The sequence below is a fragment of the Electrona antarctica genome (genome assembly GCF_951216825.1).
Source record: "Electrona antarctica genome assembly, chromosome: 4".
Taxonomy (NCBI): Eukaryota; Metazoa; Chordata; class Actinopteri; order Myctophiformes; family Myctophidae; genus Electrona; species Electrona antarctica.
The window spans coordinates 54,348,589-54,360,067 of record NC_136809.1 but is presented as its reverse complement, the minus strand read 5'-3'; the positions used below and the strand labels follow the sequence as shown (position 1 = coordinate 54,360,067).

The 11,479-nt window shown below is 43.7% G+C and overlaps 1 long non-coding RNA gene across 1 annotated transcript; it reads right to left on the bottom strand.

Moving 5' to 3' along the window:
* Positions 1-2,781: 2,781 nt before the first annotated feature.
* LOC306922343 lies at positions 2,782-7,411 on the bottom strand. The gene is made up of 3 exons (XR_013789901.1): positions 7,260-7,411; positions 5,627-5,719; positions 2,782-2,931 (listed from the first exon to the last, which is right to left on the bottom strand). It is a non-coding gene; the product is annotated as an uncharacterized lncRNA (long non-coding RNA).
* Positions 7,412-11,479: the final 4,068 nt, after the last annotated feature.

Sequence of the window (11,479 nt, the reverse complement as noted above, 5' to 3'; positions counted from 1 at the left end):
ATGAATAGAGCAGCATGGAGTAAAGCAGGGCTCTGCAACCTTGTTCACAGTGATGAAGTGCCATGCTTTCATTTCCTTGATAGTATATATACCATCACTACCATATATAATTATGACACCACCATCAAAATGAAATGTTCCCAACTGATTTTCATTGTCCATAGAGGATGTACATAACAAGCTTAGGAATGTTTTCAGGATGTAATGGTCATTAAACTCAGAGCAATACAAAAACATTTATAGGAAGGAAAACTTCTTATATCCAGAGGTGCCCAAAAGGTATAGATCACGATCTACCACCAGTATAGCCTATAGATCACAAAGGCTGTGCAGGTATAGATCACATGACATGCCCTAAAATATATATTTAATTTACATTTTTAAATACAAAAAAAAACTTTTTGGCATCTGCCACTTACTTGATTGATTGAGCTTTAGAATATGGGCCTGTCAGCTCAAACCCACAATGTATTTCTTTGTGTTCAAGATTGTTGTGCACAAACGTCAGCAGCGTTACAAAGTTATACAAAAGAAACTCCCTACCAATTCCATTTTTCCCTCTATTTCCCATTCCAAGTGTGTTTGTCTTATGTCTTATTACTGTATGTAAAACCCCCTCAGGTAGCCTACATTTTTTATCCATTTTGGGCGGGAACCCCTTTTGGTGTGTTAAACATTATGTTATAATTTAGCTATTGAAAAATAGCAGATCTACAAGCTACGAGCTTGTAGGTCTGCTATTTTTGAAAAATCGTGTGGCACAAATCTTTGAATATATATTCTTTCAGAGTGAACGTTTTTAACTCAAATCTTTGCTTCTGGGGGCTCCCTGGAAACAACAACATATTTTCAGATGGGGGTCGGAGGCCAATTACATATAATTTTTGAGGGTCCTTGACATGAAAATGTTTGAGATCGACTGATAGAAACATGGGTTTTTCTGAAAACTGTCAGGAATTAGAAGACATTTGTAGAATCTGGTGTCAGGTCTAAATGGGTTAAACACATTTCAGCAATGGGGATCTTACCTTTTTTGGGGTATAGATCTTGTTGCGCTGGTCATTTTGAAAGTGGCTCTCAAGTCAAAAACATGTGGGCACCCCTGTTGTTATATACTTTCAGAGAAGACAGTTGTAAACCAGATGAGTATATTGTCCCAAAGTGTAGTAGGCCTACCTCTGTATTGAATGGGAAACTGATTGATTGATTGATTGAAATATGTATTAACAGTTTGCAGAATTACAGTACATTTCAAGCACAACTCAATACAAAGACTGTTAACTGTGAGTGGACGACCCGATAAAGGCTTTATTATAAAGCATTAGGCCTACACACACATTTACAAGAGGGTCCACCTTGTTCAATTCAGCAAAAACATTTAGAGACGTACAAATATACACTTCTATATATAGCCAAAGAGCAGAACAGGAATTCATCATAAAGGAGGTAAAAAGGGAAAAGAAACATCCGTAGGTGCCCTTTGAGAGCGGTCAAGGGATTTGCATGTCTTTTTCTCTCTAATTTTTATCCCACGATTTTGCAACCCAGTTTTTTCACCCAGTGCCAATTATCTAATGTAATCCTGGGCGCTACACTTCCTCTGCCAACCTGGGGGGGGGGGGGGGGCAGCGGACTGACCTCATGCCTCCTTCTATGCATGAGGAGTCCAAGCTGCTTCTTTTCACCTGACAAGGGGGGAATTTCCCTGGACGGACGTAGCGCGTGGAAGGAACACGTTATTCCGACCAGTTCCTTTCCCCTCCATCAGGCGCCCCGGCTGGCCAGGGGGAGGTAGTTTAGAGACCAGAATTACTGCATGTTTTTGTGAGGGTAGCTACCCTATAGGGGACACGGGGGGGATTTGCATGTCTTAATGACTTATAAACTGTATGCCTCAATGAAGTTAACGCAAACGGCCAATTGAAAGACCAAATAACTTTAATGGGACATTATACAGCAATATACAGTCTGAGACTCCGAGTTATTATTGGACCATAAATTAATTCAAGTAGTTACAGACAGACATCGTTTCTAAGCGTTTTTCTGACACCGTGTGGCTGAACTGGGGTACTGCGGCTCTGCCTCATCAGTTGTCATGGCTACAACAGGAGAGCGTTTATTAGCGTGTAACACACATTAACCCTTTATTATATACACATTAACCCTTTCTGTACACCTTTTAGAGGACCTGCCCTTGTGGGTGAACACCTTTTATTTCTCTTACTGAATGAAGCAACAGAGAATTAACGGAAAATTATATCAAAACCAAAATGTACAAGCAATCAAATCAAATCAAACTTTATTTATATAGCATATTTAAAACAACCAAGATTGACCAAAGTGCTGTAGAGATGGGAGCAACGATTGAAACAAAGCAATGCAATGTATAAGTGTCCACACATGCAATGAAAATAACAGAACTACAAGCTGAGTGTGCATGTGTGCGACTGTGCGTGCGTGCGTGCGTGCGTGCGTGCATTATCAGTGGTGGAAAAAGTAGGCTACTCCAATGTTATACTTAAGTAAAAGTATACTGCAATGATAGATGTACTCTGTTAAGTCCCGTGTTAAAAATGTACTCAAGTAAAAGTACAAAAGTATCTGCGTCAAAATGTAGGCCTACTTAAAGTACTAAAGGTAAAAGTAGGCTATAGGCCTCATGCAGAATGTCCCGTTTCAAGTTTTCAAATGCATAAACATCTTTTGAAAATAGCAGATCTACAAGCTCACAATGCGCCGTGATGCCACGCATTGTGAGCTTGTAGATCTCAAATGGCCGAAATATGTACGTGCGCGCGCGTGCGTGCATGTGTGATTCTCCCATCATGCAGCTGCGCTCGGCGTGGGTGGCGGGGCGTCCTCTTTGCTGCTTCTGTGCATGAGGTAGACGGCTGTCATTACCGCCATCAGGCTGTAGGTGGCGACCACACACTGTTAATTAACACAACACAACATGCATGACTGTTACTGATCATATACATGTTTTATAGAGATATGATGTGAGCGTGCGTGCGTGCGTGCGTGCGTGCGTGCGTGCGTGCGTGCGCATACACACACACACACACACACACACACACACACACACACACACACACACACACACACACACACACACACACACACACACACACACACACACACACACACACACAGAGAGACTTGTTATAGTTAGTCTCTCTCTCTCTCTCTCTCTCTCTCTCTCTCTCTCTCTCTCTCTCTCTCTCTCTCTCTCTCTCTCTCCCCCCCTTCTCTGTCCCCCTTTGGTCTCTCTCCCCCATAGAGTAATACAAGGATAGAGGCCGAACCCCCTGCTATTCATTTTGATGGAAGTTGCTCAGCGGCGTTTTGAAGCATCCGGAAGAACGCTCTACTTCCGCATTTTTTCGATTTGGACACATATGGAGTATATATACGGTTGTCTACGAACATGTACGTAGTTAGTACGATTTATAATCGTAGATAGCAGAGAAAAAGTTAAAAGTCCATAGACTTGGCTGCCACATGATGGCCACGAGTGGAGGCCTGTTGATGTTTGGCGGATAAAACAGCAGTGACAACTGACAGTACAGAAATGTGTGTGGGGAGGAAACAATTCGCATAACAACTGAATTGGGGAGGAAAGAGGTAAAAATAAATAAAGCTGATATTATTTGACATTAAAATCGACGAAAGAGGAAAAAGTCACGTCCACTGAGAGAAAAGGTGAGGGGCGTCCAACACAAATTGACGACATGCATATGTGGCCAATTTAAATACATTGGCCACATATGATGTTGCATGTCGTCAATGTTTGTTTAACTGCGGCCCTAAACAAACATTAAAAGTCCATAGACTTGGCTGCCATAGACTTGGCTTGCCAATCCACAAAGCTGATCAGATACACTGACACCACGGCGCGTAAACAGCGCCTCAAACTGTGACTCCGCCCACCACCGGGGGAAGTTGTGATTTGCGCTCGTTCACTGCAATGCAATTTGCGGCATTTTCAAAACAATATTGAGCAGAGTAGCGATTATCAAACGTATTTGCAATGCCATACGTTGAAAGATCTGTTGCCCGTGGACAAGGCACGCTACCTCCGCAAGTTAGATAGCATCGGCATAGATGTTTGTCCGTATGTGATTAAGGATTGGACCAAGTTGCATTGGCAGCCATAGAAAATTCTTACCCCAGGCTAAAACCGGATGTGACGTTTTTGGTCGTTCCTGTCTAGCGTGGTGTCAGTGTATGGGTTGGCCAATCAGGGAAGATGATGACTTGAAATTGTGTGTTCAGCTACACGGCAGACAGACAGTGTGTTCAGCTACACAGCAGACAGACAGACAGTGTGTTCAGCTACACAGCAGACAGACAGTGTGTTCAGCTACACAGCAGACAGACAGTGTGTTCAGCTACACAGCAGACAGACAGTGTGTTCAGCTACACAGCAGACAGACATACAGTGTGTTCAGCTACACAGCAGACAGACAGACAGTGTTCAGCTACACAGCAGACAGACAGTGTGTTCAGCTACACAGCAGACAGACAGACAGACAGTGTGTTCAGCTACACAGCAGACAGACAGTGTGTTCAGCTACACAGCAGACAGACAGTGTGTTCAGCTACACAGCAGACAGACAGTGTGTTCAGCTACACAGCAGACAGACAGTGTGATCAGCTACACAGCAGACAGACAGTGTGTTCAGCTACACAGCAGACAGACAGTGTGTTCAGCTACACAGCAGACATACAGTGTGTTCAGCTACACAGCAGACAGACAGACAGTGTGTTCAGCTACACAGCAGACAGACAGTGTGTTCAGCTACACAGCAGACAGACAGTGTGTTCAGCTACACAGCAGACAGACAGTGTGTTCAGCTACACAGCAGACAGACAGTGTGTTCAGCTACACGGCAGACAGACAGTGTGTTCAGCTACACAGCAGACAGACAGTGTGTTCAGCTACACAGCAGACATACAGTGTGTTCAGCTACACAGCAGACAGACAGTGTGTTCAGCTACACAGCAGACAGACAGTGTGTTCAGCTACACAGCAGACATACAGTGTGTTCAGCTACACAGCAGACAGACAGTGTGTTCAGCTACACAGCAGACATTGTGTTCAGCTACACAGCAGACAGACAGACAGTGTGTTCAGCTACACGGCAGACAGACAGTGTGTTCAGCTACACAGCAGACAGACAGACAGTGTGTTCAGCTACACAGCAGACAGACAGTGTGTTCAGCTACACAGCAGACAGACAGACAGTGTGTTCAGCTACACGGCAGACAGACATGCACCTCAGGCCAGCCCAGCCAGGGCATGCAGTTAGTGGAGAGGAGAGGAGACTGTTCTCCCCTTCAAAGTCCAAGGGGATGAAGGGATACGAGATCCCGCACATATAGCAGGCTGAGAAACAGTTGTTTATATATATATTCAGCTATTAGTGTAGATTTTGGTCTTACACAAAGATTAAATTTCCATTGACAATAAATGGATGATGTACGATGATAAGAGCAGCCCCTCAAAGTCATTTGTTTTCCCCCACAGGCCACCAGCCTGTTAATAAATAGAAAGTGACATTGCAATGACTTTGTGTGTCTGTGTACCACATTGTGCGCGTGTGCGTGCGTGCGTGTCTCTTACATTGCGCCGGCCCTGCAGTGTGTAACTGTTGAAGTATTTTCTCACTCCAGTCAGTTCTACAGCTGTTGGTTCCTGGATGCCAAACAACTGCCTCTGCGCACGCACGCACGCACGCACGCACGCACGCACGCACGCACACACACACACACACACACACACACACACACACACACACACACACACACACACACACACACACACACACACACACACACACACACACACACACACACAAACTTTGAGAACCATTGCTTCACCACATATCAGTATCAGGACACATAACACACACCATTGTTTCACTTTATTAATACACACTCACATTCAATAATTATATCATTAAATGATGTTCCCAAATAGAACATTAAAGGGCCACTTCACCCCTTTAGCAACCAGATCTTATTTTAATGATGTTTGGGAGACAAGGAGGAACACTTCTCCATGGAAGGGCGAGATCCGGTAGCGACCAACGACCAGGTCTCGACTATATAGTTTCTTATTGGTCGCGACCAGGTCGTTATTTTCCTCGACCTGGTTCCCACCCATTATAGTCGCGACCAGTTGTTTTCTGGTCTTTCCTGGGGTTTTTACACGGGTAATATTATATGTATGTAATATTTTAGTATTTCCAAGTGTCCATCATGTCATGGACACTGCAGGGCTCACTTACTTCCTGGACTACATGTTGTCTCAGCAAGACAGCCCTCCCCATTCAGTATTTAAGTCCGACGTAATTTTGTAGTGCTACGTTACGTCCGGGTCCAAGTGGCACCAGCTCCCATCCGCATCTCATTGTAAATAGAATATCTAAACGCGTGAATCTTTTTACAATGACGTTATTTTTCAGAAAGGAAGCCATTGAGGGTTAAAATGCGTCTTAATGCTTCCAACTCGAGTAGAATTATTAATGTTTTGTACAATTTGTCCATGACAAAAAATATATATGATGTGGAGACAATAAAGACTATTATTATCATTATTATTGAAGGTGGTAACAGTCCATTTGCTCAGTAAAATATTTCGGGGGCATATTTAGAATGTTTGCAGGCTTGAGTATGTTGAATCTAGTTTGCATTAATGAGGATTTAGTTGACACAATGAAATAAAATGGCGATAGTATGCCGTGTGGGGCAGAAAGCCTGTCAGCCAGATTTGCGCAGCTTTGTTGTTGCGAGGAAAGCGGTAAAATGAGACTTTCGTGGTTGTTTTCGTCTCAGATTTAGTCCGACGGAGCGTCACAGTATAACTCTATGGGGACACAAAAGCGACACAAAAGTAGGACCCGGAAGTATCTCAGGAGGCGGAGCTGATCGTCACAGCTAAAATACTGAATATCCACAAGGACGAGCAGTGCACCAAAGTATTGTGGGAAGTGTAGTCCAGGAAGAAAGTGAGACCAATGACATCGCAGACACTTTGAAATACTAAAATATCTAAAAACACATATTACCCACATAATGTCTCCCAAACATCATTAAAATAAGATCTGGTTGTAAAAGGGGTGAAGTGTCCCTTTAATAGACCTTCTGGAGTAGAGAGCAGAGTGAGTCACATAATAAATGTTACTGTATGCCATAGTTATAGGTCACTAATGTATACCTTCACCCATAGGTCACTAATGTGGTGTAACACCTACCTTCACCTCCGTTATGAGATGACCGAAGCTGCTCAGAGGAATCCTGGTCTTGACCGGAGAGGTTGGCATCATGGAATACTGTATTAATTATTGAAATATGACTTAATTAATGAATAAAACCGCTACGTTTTCTTTATCACAAACGTCTATCTAGGACACAGTTGTAACAGAACGTGTTATTCTGTAGATTCCTGCTACTTGAGAAGAGGGACAGTTACACAAGGAAATGTTTTCATGCATGTTATGTTTGTGTTCCACGTGTCCAGGCTTTGACTGACAGCAGGTGTTGTTGGCCAATGGGATATCTCCGTGCAGAGTGCTGTCCAATCGTCTGTGGCGTAGTGGGCGGGACTCAGAGGGAGGCTTACACAAGTGACCCTGGCGGTATGAATTCATGCTGGTGGTGTGCGTGTGATTCTCAGTGCTGACACCAGAGGGCGCCAGGGTTCTACTTTATGAGGTGGAGTCAGTGGTTCCCAAACTTTGTCATGTCAAGGACCGCCAAAATGATACTCATGAGCCTGCGGACTCCCCATTTGAAAATATATGCCAAAAGATTTTTACGGCTCTAGAAGTGATTTTCAACAATTTTCATAAAACGACTCTTCCCACTCTTCCCTTAACGCAGTGGTTCCTAAAGTGGGGTCCGGGGACCACCAGGGGGGTCCTTGAGGGAGTTCCAGAGGGTCCCCATCTAAATGATAGTTAGGAACCAAATGGACCCTTATGGGTCTGTAACTCTGAGAGTGTAGAAATGGAACCAAATGGGTCCATTTGGTTTCATGTGTAGGCTACAGTCTCAGAATTAAATTACCCTTGATTTTACAATATAAATTGTGGGTCCAAGAGATAGAAATGGATCGACCGTAGACTAATTTATGCAGGTCAAACCAGGGCCGTTTTATAAAAATTGTTGAAAATCACTGCTAGAGCCGTAAAAATATATTTTCAAATGGGGGGTTCACAGGCTCATGAGTATAATTTTGGGGGTCCTTGACATGACAAAGTTTGGGAACCACTGACTGTACTGTACTGCATGTTAAATGACGTACTGTAGGCTACTGTATGTTAAATGACTTTAGGCTACTGTGCTGTGCTGTAAAATGACATACTGTCAAATAGGCTACATTCAGATCAAGTCAGGCCAGTCTTTCAGGTCATGAAAGTCATGTTCACATAGTTATGAGTTATGAGTCCTTCCCTATAAGTCTAGTTTTTAGTTGTCAATGAAATTGTCAACATAATATTAGTCTTGGATAGCTTAGTTTTTATAGCTGCGGTGGCGGTGGATCAGGGGTGGAGTGGCCGGATGGTAACTGCAAGGTTCAAACCCTGTGGGCTCCCCCAGAGTTAGTGTTGAAGTGTCCTTGAGCAAGACACTGAACCCTTGCCTTGCATGGTTTCCGCCGCCATCGGTGTATAAATGGGTGAATGTAATGCACAATCTACAGTATGTAAAGCGCCTTGGATATATATAGGCGCTATATATAAATGCACCATTTTACCATTTATTCAGTTTTCGTCATTGAAAAAAAGGGGTTTTCATTGAATCAAGGTACTTTACATATCAGAGGCAGCCAGTCGATCAGAGCTTGCATGTGGGGTAGAATGGGTCATAGAACAAAGCTTCTCAGAGTTCAAAGGGTGAAGACTCCCGGGCCAGGTGATGGTGATGAGGCGAGGTGCTCACCATCAGGGACGTGCAGAGAGTGCTATGTTAAAATAGCGAAAATAGCAGATCTACAAGCTCACTGTGAGCTTGTAGATCAGCTATTTCCGGGGTGCAACCCAGCACACTTTAGCTAGTGGAGATGCGTATACTGTGTACGACATGGATTTCGAAACAAATGTGTTCAATGCAAAATATACTGCGTTCGAGTTCAGGAGACTTCGGAAATAAACGCAATTCTCCCGAATGCTGCCTTCCAGCATGGCATGGAAAGGAGAGGAGTGGCCTTTGCATTTCGTTTACCATCAGTACATGCTGCATTCATGGTCTGGGAGAGGGCAGTTGTTTTACAGACTGGTAAAAGGGCAGGGGCTGAAGCCCCCTTTTTGATTGATTGATTGAACATTTTATTAACAGTTTGCAGAATTACAGTACATTTCAAGCACAAACTCAATACAAAGGCTGTTAACTGTGAGTGGACGACCCAATTAAGCATTACACTTGTTTACAACAGGGTCCACCATGTTGAATTCATCAAAACATTTAGAGACGTACAAATAGACACTTCTATATAGACAAAGAACAGAACAGGAATTCATCATAATGGAGGTAAAAAGGGAAAAGAAACATATACAGTGAGGGGAAAAGGGGGGGGCGGTGGGGGGGATTCAGATTTTACGGGGGCCAGTTTCGAATTGCAGCCATCCGTAGGTGCCCTTTGAGAGCGGTTTTGAAGGAGTCAAGGGATTCGGATGTCTTAATGACTGTTGGTAGGGCGTTCCACATTTTGGTGGCATAGGAGCGAAAATAATTTAGTCCCTTGTTTGTGCCGAATCTGGGTTGTACATGTTTCGTTGCCCCCTTTGACGTCCCTGCTCACGGTGTCAGAACAGGATCAACCATGATGAAGAGGCCGGCTCCCATCAGAAGTGAGTCCTCGCTCGAGGGTGCTTGAAGTTTGCCCTTTTCATTCGGTGAAAGGGCTTGGAGAGTGAGGGAAAAAAAAACATTTAGCCATTGTTGCTTCGAGTTAGAAATTCTTCCTTCTCAGTAAGGCTGGCAGGGCTGAAAGTGTTTGTCCATGTGTCTAAGACAGTGGTTCCCAAACTTCTTCATGTCAAGGACCCCCAAATTGACACTAATTAGCCCCGCGGACCCCCATTTGAAAAGATATGCCAGGGACCCCCATAAGAGAAGATTTTTACAGCTCTAGTAGAGATTCTCAACCCGTTTGATTTCAAGTACCCGCAGTTTGACATGCATCAGTCTACGGACCCCCATTTAATGGCATTTCTATCTCTGGGACCCTCAATACATATTGTAAAATCACTGTTAGTTTGACTCTGAGAGTGTACAAACCGAAATGGAAATGGAGTTATTTTTTTCTTCTTTCTAATTATTTGTTCGGCCCAAACAATGGTGTAGGTCTTTAAATAAAGACTTTCTGAATGGGTAAAACGAATGGGAAATTAAATTCTCTTCCGGGCCGCTCGCCGGGGGGGGCGGCACTGCAACGATCTAGATATTGAAAAGAGCATAAGAGAAGAAAATACTTTTTTGCAAGAAATAATATATTTTTTTAAATCGTGAAAAATCGCATCATGAACATGGTATTGTGATTCAAATCGTATCATGAGTTGAGTGAATCGTTACACAAACTAGACTAAAATGTTAGTGAGGGACTAGTGGAGAACAGACGGGACGGGGCGGGGGCGGAGTAGCAACGTATTACTTACAACCTTTGATTCTAACATGTAAACAAAATTAAATAAGAAGGTTGCCTCTTATATCCAATTTTGTTATGCAAATTCTGGCATATTTTCATATAATGCTCAGATTAGGAGCCCAAATCTGGAGCTCTGGCTCATGGACTTCCGACTTATTTTGGTATTGCCATTAACACCTGAATGCAGCGTGACCACTGACCAGTAATGTAAACCAACCAGAATCTCAACTGAGAATACAGGTTATGTTTCAAGCTCCGTCTATAAAGAGACAATTTGGCCAAGCAGTTCAAACCTGTCACCCTGCACTGCAGAGCCACTATTACATAGACTTCATAGACAAGCACTTACCTGTTGTTGTTCTGTAGCTGCTGATGCCCTTTTAGGATGACCAGAATCAAATCCAAACTGTTAATTTGACTTACTTACTTAGGCCCGTCGCTCCCAGTGGAGCATAGGCCATCTACGACTCTTCTCCATCCAACAGGGTTTTGGGCTATCCTTTCTGCCTCCCGCCAGCTGATTCCCTGTCTCTTCAGCTCCGCCTCAGTGTCCCGCCTCCAGGTTTTTTTGGGTCGGCCTCTCTTCCGCTTCCCCTGGGGATTCCACGTCAGGGCCTGGCGAGTGGTGCTGGTTGTTGGTTTCCTCAGCGTGTGTCCTATCCAACCACACTTTCGTCTCAGGATCTGCTTCTCTACAGTTCCTCATTCCTGTTCGGCCACCTGATCCTAAAGATGCGTCTCAGACTGTTGTTTAAAAAGGTCTGTATCTTCATCTCTGAACCGTAGAGAAGGACGGATTTTACATTTGAATTAAAGAGCCGCACT